Source organism: Macrobrachium nipponense, chromosome 10 (assembly GCF_015104395.2).
Source record: "Macrobrachium nipponense isolate FS-2020 chromosome 10, ASM1510439v2, whole genome shotgun sequence".
NCBI lineage: Eukaryota > Metazoa > Arthropoda > Malacostraca > Decapoda > Palaemonidae > Macrobrachium > Macrobrachium nipponense.
The window spans coordinates 18808254-18825820 of NC_087204.1; positions in this window are offsets into that span (position 1 = coordinate 18808254).

A 17567-nucleotide genomic window follows, 5' to 3' on the forward strand; every position below is an offset into this window, starting at 1 on the left:
AAATTAGTACCAAAGTTTGATGAGGAAGATGTTACGACATATTTCATGTATTTTGAGAAGTTAATGGAAAGAGTAGTTCTCCTAAAGAAACGTGTACTTTATATTTGCAGTCAGTTTTGAGTGGTAGGGCACTTACTGTGTATAGTTGCATGTCTAAGGAGGAATGTGATAATTACGATATCGTGAAAGAAACTGTTCTTAGCACATATAGGTTAGTACCAGAGGCGTAACATACGAAATTTAGAAATTTGAGAAAGGATGAAAATATTATGTATGTAGAATACGGTAAGAAGTTAGATAGGCTGTTTTTTTATTGGTTAACTTCTGCTAAAGTTGATGATTTTGATAGTTTGAAGAACTTAGTGATGTTAGAAAACTTCAAAGATAACGTATCCCCTGAGATTAAGCTTTATATAGAGGATAGGCGAGAAGTATCTTTTGCAGGAGCAACAAGGCTAGCTGACGAATATAGTCTAACTCATAATTTGAGTGTTAGTAAGAAACGAAATGATCCTTCTCTGGTAGAGTACAAAGCAGTAAAGGTTTCAGTCCTAGTAATAGCAATGCGAGTAAAAGTGACTTTTCCTGTTATACATGAGGAAAACCTGGTCATACGTCTAAGGTTTGTAAGAGTAAAGTGGCATCTAGTGGCTCAGAATTAACTTGTTTCCGATGTAATGGGAAAGGGCATTTAGCGAGAAATTGTGCAGTAGAAAGGAAGGACGGTAAGAAACCAGTATCTCTAGTTAACCTTTCGTCAAGCAGGAATGATGTGATGAGAAAAACTAGGAAAATATTTGGTGAATTTCTGTCAGAAGGCGTAGTTTCCTCTCTTGAAGGAGAAGATTCGAGAGAAGTGGTCTTGCTTCGAGACACAGGAGCCGCTGTCTCATTGATTAGAGAAGAGTGTGTGTCGAACAGGGCAGAAATCAATATGGAAGAGAAAGTCATGTTAGGTGGATTTCCTAACACTTGTGTTCTTTGTCCTTTGTTGAAGTTGAATTTAGAAAGTCAGGTAGTGTCCGGAGAAGTAAAACTAAGTTCGTGGATTCGAACGAGAGTAAGTTCGTGGATTCGAACGTGAGTGAGTTCGTGGATTCGAACGAGTGTGATAGAGGTAGCGAGCGAGGTTGATCTTGGCATGAGTGTGGCTGAGAGACCTAACTCTATCATTGACAGTGATAGCCACAATGAAGGTGTAGCTGTCGAAAGTAACGTAGTAAGTATACCGGTACCTAGTACTAGATATGGTGATGAATTAGGCTCTAACGTTTTGGATAAGGATGAGCTAGTCAAGTTGCAGAGAGAGGATGAGACACTAACCCGAATTTTTTAATGTGAGCTGGATGATGATCTCGATGATGTGTGTAAGGAAACTTTTTGTGTAAAGGACAAAGTTTCGTGTCATGTTTGTCCTAAGTCAGGTAGTGAAGGGGGAATCACAGAAAAATTCGTAGTTCTAGGAAGCTTCATGAATTAATTTTGAAGTTAGCATGTGATGAGCAAGGACATGTGGGAGTAAATAAAACTTTCAAGTGTATTATTAGTAGGGCGTACTTTTGGCCTGAAATGAAAAATGATGTAAAGAGGTTTGTTTTAAGCTGTCATGAATATCAAATTGCCGGGAAACCAATTCAAGTAATTCCCAGAGTTCAGTTGTGTAATATTCCTTCAGTAGGCGAATCTTTTAAGAATGTATTTATAAATATGTTCGGAACTTTGCCTAGAAGTAAGGGTAGAGATGATTGCATAACTAATCTAGAGTATTATAAAAACAATTCAAGAGATGGTTGGCAACTAGCTGAGGAGAACGGAAGCCCGAACGGAAGTCAAGGGGGAACTGAAGGAAAACTTAATCATAGAGCAAAAGAGAGAAGTTTGTGTGTAAGAGATAAGTTTTAGTACTAGTCTCGAGAGAAAATCCCTTTTTACCTTATAATTTCGAAGGTCCTTTTTCAGTGTTAGAGGAGAGGGGAAATGGGAAAATGTATATATAGAATTAATGTGGGTAAGAGTAGAGCAAAGGCAATGAATGTAAATTTGCTTCAGAATTATAAAGAGCGCCCTGGACCTTGGTCACCACCCGTGCCCTCAGTAATTCTGTCCCAGAAAGAGAAATTAGTTTTGAGAAAGACACAAGAGGTGTCTTAGTCTTTCAAATTTTTGAGCAGAGTTCAGAAAACGGAAAAAGTAAGAGAGAACGATAATGTGATAGCTAATAGCCTCTCAAGAGTATCAGAATGAGTAGGCTAATAACCGTTTTCTGTTATCGCCGCGAGATGTGAGTTGTGATGAGTGGAGAAGCGTGAGTGTTTGACTGGATTAAAGCTTTATGCAGAATTGTTTCCCCGCTGTTTAATTCTTGCTTCCCTTTAGAAAAAATAAAATCAGTTGATTTCATTTTTTTTCTCTTTTGGGGGGGCGTGTGATAGTAATTGCTTCATAGCAAAGGAAGTTAAAGGAAAGGAAAACGCATTTTCGAGAAGTTCGGCAGTAAGGAGGCTTTCGTGCCCGTGTTGGAGGAGCCTGTTCTTGCGGCTGTTCTGGAATCGTTGGGCGTGTTGTGGCGCGCAACACGCGCCAATGTGTCGGAGAAACGCCGCAATTTCTGATGCAATACCTCGTCTAGATTCTAAGAAGTTCCGGAAATCTCGCGAGTCTGTGACGTTCGCCGTAGGCTCCACCCACTGAGTGCCGTATAATACGATGGTCGTAGCAGGAGAGAGAGAGATCTTAAAAGAGAGACACCAGTTAGTCACAGAGAGATATCCTCAGTAAGAGCCACAGATCAGATTATCAGTTAAGAGATCAGCAGCAGCAGAGATCATCCGTGAGAGATAAGAGAGAAAGGGACCGACGAAGGATCAGAAGAAGAGTTGGATACTGGTCTAGTCGTCTTCAGGAGTGGACCACCGTGTTATCTTGACGTCGAGCAGACTTCAGAGAAGAAAAGGTCTTTGTTAGAGGTTTTGGGGAGTTCCTGCCTTACATGTAGACTAGTTTCTGCAATACGGAGTCAAGAGGATGTTTGCAATCACCGTTTTGCTTTTGAGAAGCCATCGCTTTGAATTGCCCAATTGACTAGCAAGTATTTGAATTGCCTCACTGTTCCCCCAGTTCATGCAGTGTAAGATTCTATCTTTTTATGTAAATAAGAAATACCATTCTGCATTTACCTATGTTAGTAAGCTTGTAAATAAACCTTTGTTGTGTTAGTGTTTCTTTCTATATTCCCGTATTTATGTCAGTCTCTGCTCAGTAAAGGACGTTTAACGTCGAAAGATCTGGCAGACCCTCCTTCGTTTATTTTTTCTTCGTGGCATATATCTTTATTTCTATATTCGTATCCCCAGTTTCAACTGTTGGTGTTGAAATATTTTTTTTTTTATTATTTCATATCGAACCTGATGCGGACCTCTCTCAGAGGCCGTAACAGACCTCGACAACCATAAGACGACGGAAATAGGAGTCTGTTGATTGACGGCTGAATGCATTTGATATTCTTTATCATTTTATTTGTAGCCTACAAATATTTTTTTACCCAGTGATTAATACACATATATATACATTTATTTGTACATACAAACCTTGCTAAGAAATTATTAGATATATTCGGTTATAAAAAGAAATGTTTTATTAATGAAGTGTTAGCTAGTAGGATACAATGAATATATATATATATATATTATATATAGTATATATATATATATATATATATATATATATATATATATATATATATATATATATATATATATATATATATATATACTATATATATATATATATATATCGTCTACAGGAGAAAAGAGAATAAAAGACTTAGTAGCTCGACAATGTCGCCTTCCACCAGGCTTCTTCAAGAACTTTATTTTAACTAACAGAATGAGTACTAAAAAAAAATTCATAAACACTTTCCCACTCGAAAAAAAATAAAATTAACATAATTGTCAAAGTAAAAATTAGGTTGTTTAAATCATAAACAAATGGTAAAATCAGCAATTAAAACAGGTTAAATGACCAATCACCAAATCGTTGAATAGTTCTCTCTAGTTAACCTGTTTGAATGGCTGACATTGTTGAGCTACTAAAGTCTTTTATTCTCTTTTCTCCTGTGGACGATATTGACATCATCTCATCTTCGTGTTACGAAGATTATATATATATATATATATATATATATCTATATATATATATATATATATATATATATACATATATATATATATATATATATATATATATATATATATATATATATATATATATATACACACCGGATTCGCCGAGCAGAAATTCCAACTTTACTCATTCGTATACATACATACATACATACATAACATACTATCTATATATATATATATATATATATATATATATATATATATATATATATATATATATATATATAAATCCTTTTCTCCTGATAAATATAAAGCACCATTGCACTAGCTATCACGTTTCGTGCCCCCCAGGTTTAATATAGGGTTTCGTAACGGATACCCCAGGTTGAGAACTACTATACTTTAGCCCCATTCCTTACTGTGTGCTATTCTCTTTCGCATTATGTATCCTCCATGTTCTATACACAGCACATCGGTCACTGCATGTCAGTCACAATCACACCCAGATATAAGCTGAAGCAAAAGATGAGTTACGGTTCAATATGTCTCCAGATACCAGTCGATAGAAGGGAATTCTGTTTGAACTAAGGGAATGCGCGAGTAGAAAAAAATAAAAAAATAAAAATACTTCGCGATCTCTCACCCACTCCATTTCCGTCCACCGAAGGAGAGAATTCAACGAGAATAAAGTTGCAAATGGACACTTCTGAATATTTATGGCCTGCGGAGATGGACTACACGGAATGGAAGAAGTGAAACTTATTCGTGCTTTCCACCGAACGCACTTTTGACGTCACGATAGTTATAGTGAGATACACGACTTCTCTGTGGTCTCACGTAGGTAGACTTGTAACTTTGACCTTTATGAAAGTATATGAAAGATACAGAATCTTTCACAAAAATACACGACAGGCAACAACCAAATGAGCGCTTGAACAGTCATTATATAGACCCGTACAGAATTGAATACACATTTATTGGTAAATTTAGAATGTCAACATGTCGCCAATTTCTGCGGACCATATATTCTTTGGTCATGAAAATAGTTTGTTAACAAGAATAGGTCCTGGATACCAGCGTCTACTAATGCTGTTTTTTCTTATCAAAAACCGATAATATCCCATCAACCAAGTATATAAAAGGTAAAGAATTTGAAACAGAAAATATAAAATAAAATTCATATACATTTATTAACAAGGAAAAAGTTGATTAATTTTTTTCGTACATTTATTAATAAGGAAAAGGTCGATTAAAATTTTTTTCGTGACTTTTGACAGACATATAATGTTTCAGGTCACGGCTAGCTCATTAGTGCCTCTCTAATTGAATCCATTGCTAATACCAGACGCGTGAAATAAAAAAAAAAAATCATTGGATCATGTCATCAAAGAATAATATACTCTTTCGCGTTCCGTTGCCCTAATAATCTGTCAGCAGATGTGACCCACCAGTTGATAAGGTCGCGCTAAAGTATATACATACATACATACATACATACATACACACACACATATATAGTGACGTCATTACATAAGCAAATACCACAGGAGCATGATAGGCAGAATAGTCAATACCAAGCGCTTTCGCCTTTATTGGGGCATTGCCGAGGCACGATAATGCTACCCTAGACGAAGTTGGGACAAAATGAAGGGAAAATATTATAACCCTTGAAAAGGCTGCCACGTATAATCTAGAACCACATACTAAATGGATACCAAGACTATAATATATTTTAAGCCCAGAATCAGCTCTAGAGGAAACAACAATAGAGTCGTCTGACGAAAACCTCTGATGTCGAAATTGCATTGTCCTGATGCAGAGTGAAAGGGGGCAACTGAAAGCGATAACTGGATCGAGGATTGATTCCCCAAGATCGATAAAAACGAGAAAAGCCGACTAAGGGTGGTGTTTCCGGCCAGTCTCTGAACAAGAGCTAACAGGGGCTAGAAAAGGAGAGAGAGAGAGAGAGAGAGAGAGAGAGAGAGAGAGAGAGAGAGAGAGAGAGAGAGAGAGAGAGAGAGAGAAGTTGATAGCAATGGCAGTAATGTTAAATCTGCTTTCAGACAAAAGGTAGTGCTGCCTAAGTCTATGGTTCCTGGAAGCCTACAAAACCACAGGTAAGGGATTATCTCTCGATCTTCCTGGAACAGGTGAATGTAACGCCCTGAAGCGGCGAGTAATTGGTTTCGTGAAGAAATCAAGACCCTATTTCTCACAGTATTTATTGATTAACAGCATTTATTGATTAACGGGTTTTGAGAAGAAATCTGATCATAATTTTCACAGCATTTATTGATTAACGGATTTCGTGAAGAAATGAAGATAATATTTCTCACACAATTTATTGATTAACGGGTTTCGCGAATAAATGAAGATCATATTTCTCACAGTATTTATTGATTAATGTTTTTTGCGAAGAAATCAAGATCAAATTTCTCACAGTATTTATTGATTAATGGTTTTTGCGAAGAAATCAAGATCATATTTCTCACAGTATTTATTGATTCATAGGTTTCGCAAAGAAATTAAGATCATACTTCTCACAGTATTTATTGATAAACAGCATTTATTGATTAACGTTATCACGAAGAAATTAAGATCATATTTCTCACAATATTTATTGATTAACGGCTATCACGAAGAAATCTAATCATATTTCTCACAGTGTTTATTGATAAACGGGTTTCGCGAAGAAATCATATTCCTCACAGTATTGACTGAGTAATGAATCTTAGAACAACAAACACAGTCGTCATGGAATGGAATATAGTGTTTAGGTTAACGGCCAAGCACTGGGACCCATGAGGTCACTCAGAGCTGGAACGCAAATTGAGAATAGGTAGGTTAGTAAGGTGTTAGCAAGATGGAAGAAAGATAATATCAATGGAAGTACAGTAAAAGGAATGACAGGGGTTGCAGCTAGGGACCGAAGGGACGCTGCAAAGAACCTTTAGTGATGCCTACAGTACACCTCGTGAGGTGAACTGACGGCTAACCCCTTAGGTGAACGGTCGTTTGAAGCGAATGGATTGCACGACTATTTTCACCACTATATCAACATTTATTTCATAAGAAAAGGTTCCACTCATCAACAACAACAACAATGACGAAATCTGCCATGAGATTAATCATATTTGCGCTGGAATATTGCTGCAATTAAACCCAAAGCGATTAGTTTTATGCCTCTGGAAAGAGGCTTGTATTCGAGGGTGAGCAAATGGGGTGTTCACTGGACCATTTCTAATGGAACCTTTTAGCCTTAGATAGAAACCACTTCGAATTTCGAACATTTCTGGATTCTTCAATTTGCGGATCTGAATAAGGTGAAGGATGGATAGGTGAATATATAGACATATTTGAAAATTCATGGTGAGACTGCAGTGCAAACTCTTTGAGTGATAACAGCAGAAATACAACATTTTAATTTATTATATTTGTTACTTTTTACTGTTATTTTTTAGTCTATCCACTTTTAGAGCTGAAGTGAACTGAATATGGAATTTAGGCCAAAGGCCAGACACTAGAAAAAAGGAAACTGACAGTGAACAGGTTTGAAAGGTGTAACAGGAGGAAAACCTCAAAGCAGTAGTACTATGAATCAATTGTTAGGAGTGGGTGGGAAGTAAGATGGAAGAAAGAGAATACGAAAGGAGGTACTGTACAAGGAACGAAAGGGGGATGCAACTGTGGTTACAAACCCCCTTCGGGAAAGTTTTTTTTTTAACTTTTATTTCAACTATTTTATCTTTAAGCCTATCATGAACACCATCGAGATTTGGAAGCTAACCCCATTATTCATTTTTCGGTGTTATCAAGAGTAATGTGGTAATGATACGCCACCAGAAAAAAAAAATTAAAAAATTGTTTTCCGATGAAATGCTTCTCAATTGGCATCAAGAGACGCAGAGTAAGATAAAGGACCGCATTAATACTGCGTGCAGGATTTCCTGGTAACATTCATTACGCCAGAACCCGACGCAAAGATCTGTCAGTGGCAGATGTTATCCTGGAAACCTGGAAGGTAAAAACCTTGACGTCTTCACTCCTCGGCATTATTTCATTTCCCTGTCTATCAATGTCAGCTTTTTTTTTTTTTTTTTTTTTGGCAAGCATTTCCTCCTTCCAAGCAGGTCAGTGTCGTAACTAAAGGGGGGAAAGGGGGGGGGGTGGGGGGGTGGGGGTTTTCGTCACCCCCAGGGGGGGGGGGGGGGGGGGGGGCCCTGGGCACTCTGGCATCTTTTGAGCAGGTCTGGTCTGGTATAGGGACTAATTTTCTCGCTTATATCGTCTGATCGGAAGCTTATCTGAGTTAAAACTAATCGAAAACTATCTAAGATCAAATATGAGTCAGCTCAGGCTGTCAAACCTCTCGATATTGTCAAATAGCGCCAGAAACTGCTAATCAGCTGGATGGAGGATGGAAGAGAGAGAACATGAATGGAGGCACAGTAAAAGGAACCAAAAGGGTTGCAGCTAGGGACCGAAGGGATGCGGCAAAGCCCCCTAAAGTAATGCCTACAGTGCGCCGCATGAGGTGCATGACGACACTAACCCCTATCACGGGGGAAGATGTAGTTTTAGGAGGATTCGGGAGTATCGGCTCAATAAGTGGGATTCATTTTCACAGGTTAAAGACTGTTCCCTCTTTCTCTCTCCCACTCTTTCTCTCTTTGTCTCTTCCCCTTTCATACACAAATATATAAACTTGTCTTTCAAACCTGATGTATGATTGCTCTAGTCTCCCCTACGTGATCAAAGCCAGGTTTTATGGCTAGTGAAGCGAAGTCGTTAACCAGTGAGGTACATCTGCCAAGCATCTTCCAAACGTATTTTAATGGTTTTACTTCGTAACGACCTCATTCTTCCTCTCTCTCTCTTCTCTCGTCTCTCATCTCTACTCTCTCCTCGTCTCTCTCTAAGAATAACTGTCTCTTTGAACCTCATTCTGCATTATTTTTAAACCCTGAGCGTTGGAATAAGTGCGAGCATAAATCACCTAAGAACTTGCGCATGCGCATGCATGAATGCACAAATGCACGCATATGTATATGCAGTTAGAAGCAATCTCAGACGAGTATGTAAGCAGTCTGTGTTTATAATATATATATATATATATATATATATATATATATATATAATATTATATATATATATATAACCCAGCCATGGCTGCTTATTGCCATGCCGGTCCCAAGCCCGGATAAATGGGGAGGGTTTGGTGTGGGCTCGTAACCTGCATCATAAAAAGATACCCCTACGACAGAAACTGATACAGTTGGGGTTGCGAACATTGGGAGATGTGAGCTTCACCATGGTCCTGAGGATACTAATGAGGCCCGAGCCAGGGTGGCCATGGACCTTGGTCCCTTACTTCGAACTGGCTCATATGATGCTTTCCTCCCAAACCCCCAAGACATTGGTGGGAGGAGGTTGGTGGAAAGATGGTCACAGAGGGTGCCTCACCAGAAGGGAGTGGGCGGCCACCCTTCAACACAAAAGAAAGTTGTCGAGTTGGATGTCTAAATGGCGAGGCAACAATGTATATGACAGGAAGATCAAGTTTAGTGGCACAGGAAATCAAGAGATACAACTTGGAAATTGCTGGATTGAGTGAAACTAGGTGGCTTAGGTGTGGTTAAAGTAAGAATAGAGGATGTGTTGTTCATCTATTCTGGTAAAGACCAGGGAGAACATGAGAGAGGTGTAGCAATTGCTTTGAGTAAGAAAGCTGAAAAAAATGCTTGGAGCATTATGAATGTATTGATGAGAGAATAGTCACTTGCAGGTTGCGAGGTAAATATACAAACATCACTGTTATACAGGTGTATGCCCCTACTGAAGAGAGTGGAGAAGAAGAGAAGGATGAATTTTATGAAAAGCTAACTGGAGTTATACAGAGGGTTAGAAGACATGATATGTTGTTACTGATGGGGGATTTTAACGCTAAAGTAGGAAGAGAGTATGATGGCTTTCAGGGAACAATTGGAAAATTTGGAATTGGAGCTATAAATGATAATGGGATGAAGACTCCTAGAGCTATGTGGTGCATCTGGGTTATCTATAACAAACACATATTGCAACCCATAAATTAGAGCACAAAACTACATGGGTGTCGCCAAATGGAATGGTACAAAATTTGATAGATTATGTTATTGTTAATCAGAAATGGAAGAAGTCTATATTAGACACCAGAACTTTTAGGGGCTGCCGTGTTCCTTCTGACCACAAACTCGTAATCTCCAAGATTAGAATAAAGTTACAGGCCAATCAAGAAAAAAGGAGAAAACTATAAAGTTTGATGTGGATAAGTTGAGAAATGAAAGAGTTAAACAACAGTATGAGGTGAAGGTAGGAGGCAAATTTGCGGCATTAATTGGTATGGAAAATATGGATATGGATTCAGAGGAATCCTGGGCAATATTAAGTTCAGATACTAAGACGTAGCAACAGAGGTGTTAGGTTATAAGAGAAGTAACAGCAAACCTTGGTTTAGTGATGAAGCCAAAGTTTTAAGTGAAGAGCAACAAAGGTTGAGAGTTCAAATGGACGATGAACAGGACCTAGAGAAGAAACAACAACTAAAAAGACGAAGGAATAGAAAGCCGAGAGAACTAAGTGATAGGATGAGAAGCATGAACAAAACATGTTTTGGAAAGAAAGAGTTACCGAAGTTGAAGTAGCTATGGGAACTGGTGAGAGCAGGGCTATGTTTGCAGCTGTGAGAATCTTGAGGAACGCAAGCCAGAAAAAGTGATGGCATGTTGGATGAAGATGGGAACTTGGTCACAGACGAAATGGAGAAAGGAATCTGTTTGCAAGGTATTTTGAAAGACTCTAAATGTTGATACTACCGTAGGGATAGTGCATTGCAGATTTAAACGAGGCTCTGGAGGTACAAGAAGAAGACATTAGTGCGAAGAAGGGTGAAAGAAAGGAGGCCTTAAAATCTGTAAAAAAATGGAAAAACTGCTGGCGTGTGCGGGATAACTGCAGAGATGCTAAAAGCAGGAGGACGAAGGATGATAGAGGCATTAAAGGTTGTTTTTTAGCATAGTTTGGAAAACAGAGGTGGTACCAAGTGATTGGAAAAAAGGCAATTATGATACCAATATATAAAAAATAAGGGAAGCAAAAGGGAGTGTGGTAACTATCGGGCATAAGTTTACTGTCAATCCCAGGGAACGAATATTCATGAGAGTAATACTTAACATAATAAGACCTATAGTATAAGAGAAACTTAGATAACCAGCAGTGTGGTTTTAGAAGTGGAAGGTCAACAGTGGATCAAAATTTTTCAACCTTAAGACAGATAATTGAGAAGAAGATGGAGTTTGCAAAGCCAATATTCTGGTGCTTTGATAGATTGGAGAAAGCGTTATGATTCAGTATGGAGAGATGGAATGTGGAGAGTGGCAGAACACTATGGTATACCACTGAAAGTGATAAGGATACTAAAGAAAAACTGGTACCAAGGAGTGTGCAGCTGTAGTACAGCTGGATGAACAGCAAAGTGACTGGTTCCCAGTTGGAAGTGGGCTAAGACAGGGATGTGTTATGTCACCCACCTTGTTAAATGTATATATGACCATATAATGAGAAGAGTGATGGAGAATGAAAACAGAGGGGCTAGTATTGGTGGAGAAGTTTATATGGATTTGGACTTTGCTGATGATGTTGCGTGGTTGTGATACGTGGCTGGGGCTGGTAGGTATGGTAATGAGGATGGAGACAGAGACACAGAATTTTGGCTTGAACATCAGCACAAAGAAGAGCGAGATCATGGTTGTGAGTAAGGGTGATGATTGGGTGCACATGGAGGATATGACAATCAGAGGACAGGAACTCAAGCAAGTTGAGAAGTTTGTTTACTTGGGAAGGGTGGTAACAGCAGACGGGAGGCAAATTGAAGATATACAAGAAGAAAAACTAGGAGCAGCAAGAGCTTTTGAGGTTCTGAGAAAAAAACGTTTGGTCAAGGCATGAAATCAGCTTGAGAACTAAGATGAGAATATTCAATGCAGTAGTACTACCAGTCTGATGTATGGCTCGTCCCACCTGGGCACTGACCAGAACAGAGGAGAAAAGGTTGGATGCTTTTGAGATGAAGCTGCTGAGAAGGATACTTGCATTAAATGGATGATTATGTTAGAAATGAAGACATCAGGGTGAGATTGAGGCAGGCAAATTCCAGTCAGTACCAGGTTGAAGAGGGGAAGGCTGAATGGTTTGGACATGTTGAGAGGATGGATGGGAATAGAGACCCCAAGAGAGCACTGAAGAGCAGTACAAATAGGAAAAGAAAGACCGCTGGGTAGACCAAGAACGAGGTGGATAGACATAATTGTCAGGGATCTTGAGGATGAAATCCAAAACTTAGAGAACGAGGGAAATGGCTCGGGATAGAGACAGATGGAGAGGAACTGTATCAGCCTTATGCCACTGGCCATGGCGGGAAGATAAATCTAAAAAAATCTAATCTAATATATATATATATATATATATATATATATATATATATATATATATATAACAAACAACCAGCCAGTGAGCAAAACGCCTGTATGTTATATAAACTTCAATATTATATCGGAATTCACAAACCATATCCTTTTATATGTTGTAGTTTTATTGAGAGAGAGAGAGAGAGAGAGATGAGAGAGAGAGAGAGAGAGAGAGAGAGAGAGAGTAAGCGGATCTAGACTCTTTTCGTTGGATATAAAATTCACATAAGGAAACTAGGGAAAAAAACAAGGCGTGATCCGACCTCCAGCTTACTCTGAACGCGTGAAAGATTTTTCCCCTCACGCATAAGTTGTCAACTTATTCCCAGCTTTTAACAGGAATCAAAACGTGCTGAAATCTACGGTTAAATATAGTATTGTTTCACAAACGAAAATTCGAATAAATACGCTATATAATTTTAGAAATAATTGTTCTATAATATTTAAGATGCATATTATTTATTTTTTACAATTTCATTCTAATAAATAAATCATAAATATCCTACCCTAAAATTCCTGTATCTTTAATTAAACCCAAAAATCGTTTTTCAGAGCTTTTTAGGCTCTTCCAAGGACCTTTCTACCAACCAAACAAAAATAACAACAACGACAACAACAAAGTAGTTGATGGGCTTACTCCACGAGTAAGCGAAAACTCAGCTACCTTCTTATCTTTACGACTGTCTGGCGACATAAAAAAAAATCTCACCTTTTTTGTGTGACATTTTCTTTAGTAACACACAGAAAGAATATATAGCAAGCTACGAGTTTTGAAACATATCTCTCTACATAAATATCCATTTCTATAGAGAACCGGATACGCTCCACGAGGAACTGCTACGTCATCGCCAGTGAAAGACGTTTTTTTCCGTATTACTTACTACCTCGTAAATTCCAAGTCCGGTTGCGTAAGTAAGGCCAAGCGGAAAACGTCGAATGACGTTTGTGGAGTTCCAGGAACACTTGAGCCATAGTAGTCAAAAGACCAGCAGGGACTAACTTACGGGAAGGGCTACGGTTGTGAGGGGATAAGATATACAACCTTCAGAAAAGGCAAATGAAGTGTTGGTAGTCCGGCAGTCTCTCGTAGAATGGGAATGTGATAATGAATATCGTGCAAGAAGCAGCCTCTGGCGCTTGATTTACTAGTTTCTCATCAAGTGGGAATCTTACAATATATGTTGCGCAAGTGTTTGGTGCATCGGTGGTCGAGAACGCTTTAGGCAAGTTGCTCCCTCTTATTCCAACCTGGGACACATGCTGTTTATACATAGGCAAACTTATCTCGCAACTATATCTAAATTCTTTCCACGTATTTGTCTTCTTATTAAAAGCTAATGGTCGAAAACTCTTTAGGCCAGTTGCTACCGCTTATACCGACCTGGGTCTTATGTAGTTTATACACACAAAAACTTGTCTCGCAACTATAACACTTTTCCATGTATTTGCATTTTTATCATCAAAAGCTTATGGTGAGGACGACCACATACCATTATCTATCTTAAGATGTCGAAGAAGAAGAAGGCAAAATTAATAGAGTTTTACTATTACTGATGCTAATATACAGTATATATACCTACGCCTTGTGTTTAATGGCGTTTCCAACTATCCCAACCGAACCGTAATTAGCTTCTTATTATGCGGAACATAGTTAAAACATCCATATACATGAATGTATTGCTATAGTATTTAGAATTCAAAAGGAAGTAATAAGATCATTCACTACCGCCTGCTGTGATCGTTAGCTATCTCAGAAGTCACAAGAATAGTATTTCCAATTAGACAAATATTAAGAAAGTAAATTAACACCACGAAAGACTGTAACTTCATAATAAAATATAATGTTAGGCAACAATACAGGAACACTGGTGAATGAATAACAAACGTACACTTGGGTGATGCAAATACCGGTCCAGTTTTAGTGTTTGTCGATTTGGGCTAAATTCGGAGTGAATTGAATTCCTCCCAGTGATGCCTCGGACAAAAAGTCCTGACCCAGTTTGGCCCCGTGTTTTTAATCATTCTCGTTAAACTTTTACTCGCGCGTTTCTGATCACAGTACTCCCTAGTTATAGTTACGAGGGCGTTGTTGTTATTCGCTTCGACAAAATAATTAACCAAATTGGCTGGATCAACCTGGAAAACACCATAAGCATTCGCAGCGAATCGAAGTACTTTACCGATAGCACATAGTACAATGAGCATTTATAGCGTATCTCATTATCATTATTTTTGACATTACTTTTAATGTTTAATTTTTTATGGGAGGCAATAATTGCCCCCTCATCAATTTATGAATAAACAAATAAAGAGGATGTTGTTCGAGGGTGAATTAGAACGACATGCTAATAATAATAATAATAATAATAATAATAATAATAATAATAATAATAATAATAATAATAATATAATAATAATAATAATAATAATGTGCCCGCCGTGGAGGTGGGTTAGGTCGTCAATGGACTTAAGTCAAGTTAAGCAACATTGGGGCTGGTCAGTCGTTGGATGGGTGACCGCTCTCTCGGCGTTGATTCCTTGGGAAAGGATCTTTACCATAATTTCCCCAGTCTATTCAGCTGTAAATGAGTACCTATCCCTGATGGTAGGGTCCAGCTATGGGTTAAATAGCAAAACTCAGCAATGATGTAAAGAAATGAAAGAATAAACGACAACGACGTAAATGGAACCTCTGGCAACAGAAGAGCTTCGTCCGGCAACCAGGTATTCAACCCAATTGAAGGGGAAGACGGTCAGGTACTTGGAGGTCGTCATCCAGCAACTGATCACCATAACGACAGTAATCAACAGCCTGAGATTGGAGCTACAGAAGCAAAAAGAAAGAAATGGACAAGGAGAAGAATAAGGAAATATGGAGATGCTACATCAGAAGCAACCGGACGGAGAGAGGATATAGAAGAAGATTGGTCAACATCTGGAATGAGAGGAATAACACCCCCCAAAACAGAGCAGAGGATGGCAGACCAAGTAAGGAAACATAAAGAAAAACAACTGGCTCTCCCCAACAGAAAGAGAAGAACTGGAAAGGGAAATGTCACACGACAACGAATTACACGAAGACGAACTGAGAGACGATGCCACAGAAGACAGGGAGGATGAGGTATCAAACAACGACACACGAAGAAACACCGACGATGTAACAGAGAGGACGGAATAGGTAGAAAAGATTAGACAATGGATGGAGCCAAATACAGAGAACAAAGATCCCCTCCATGAAAGCCTACAACACCAAGAAATTAAGGGAGAAACGAAGTGAGGTCAATTGAAATAATGGGCATAATACACACCACCAGTATCACAGAAACAAATAACTTGGCATATGCAGTAGCAAGATTAGTAGCAGAAGATGTAAAACAGAGGCTTAAGGCCAAAACACAAAAAAAAAACACAAAAATCTACCAAGAGAAACAAAAACGCATTGAAAAACGTACCCCTAATGAGCCACAGGTAACTGTTATATTAGCATTGCAAATGGCTTCGAAAACTAATGCCATTAGCAAGACTAATCGGTAGGCAGTTTAACAACTGCACTTGAAGAGTAATCAGAAGTTGCAGCCCTAAGTAACTCCCTCTCTCGTAAACCCACCCTCCAACTGAACCACTTAATTAGCCCTCCGGATTCGTAATGTATATATATATATATATATATATATATATATATATATATATATCTATATATATATATATATATATATATATATATATATATATATATATATATTAGGGCTTGTGCCTTGTATGATAAGGCGCCCTATGAGGTAATGTTAGACTAGCGATAATCTATACGCTAAGTCGGTTGGTATTGCACTTCCATCTTCAATGGAGTGTCTGGGGTTTTGTAGATCACTTACGAAGTCGGTATTATCTTACGACGATGTGTTAAACTCATGGTTCGGTGAGGTTCTTGTAGAAAACACTAAGTATAAAAATAGATATAATTTCTTCTGAAGTTTTACATGTCTGAAGATCAGATATGATTGTACAAGTCTTTCTATAACGATAGCTTGATCGCTTCTGCCAATGATGATGGCTAAATCCTATTCCTCTACATGATAAGCTTAGGTAAAGAGGTACAGGTGTTCTTAATGACCGCATCACTAAAGCTCTGTGTTCTCTTGTCTTGTTCTACCATCTCCGGTTACAAGTATGAAGGAACAGGACAGTAGTTCGAACATATGAACATACATACAATCAAAATGAGACGCTAGAGATCACGTAGGCCGTTGAATAATAGGTTCTGGGGAGGGGGGGGTAGTTGTCTCAAGCAGGGAGCTTGGACTAATGTTTATAAACAATTGAATGACTACAGGTGACGACATGTTATCTTAGCCTACTTACTTATTGTATACGTCATCTTTAGCGTCTCTAGTCTGATCACATTCCTGCAAGCAATCTGGTGACCTCTTTAGTTTTAGACTTTTATATATATGGACTAACATTCCATAGTATTATGTAAACACTTACATTAGCTCGGTCAGCTACCAAAACCAACTACTGAATATTACTCAACTTGACTTGCATCTGACTTATAGGAGTGTGATACAGACACTATGTGAATATATATATATAAGTAAATAAAAATTCATGGTGTACATGAATTGATTCAAGTAATAAAATATAAAACAATGATATTGGTAAATAATAGTGATCACATGATATATATATATGATCACAGTTTTTGCTTACTTAATTTCTTCATCTCATTAAGATACATATGCTACAGAAAAACTAACTAATGTACTCTGATAATTGCATAGAATGAAGATTAACATGATAAAAATCATATTTAACTGATAAAAATTTCATATATGAATTGATAACATTATTAATGTTTATGCTGATTGATTCGTTGATTTTTATGCTAAATGTTATATATCTGATTCATTAATTCATATACTAACTCATAAATAACTGCAGATAT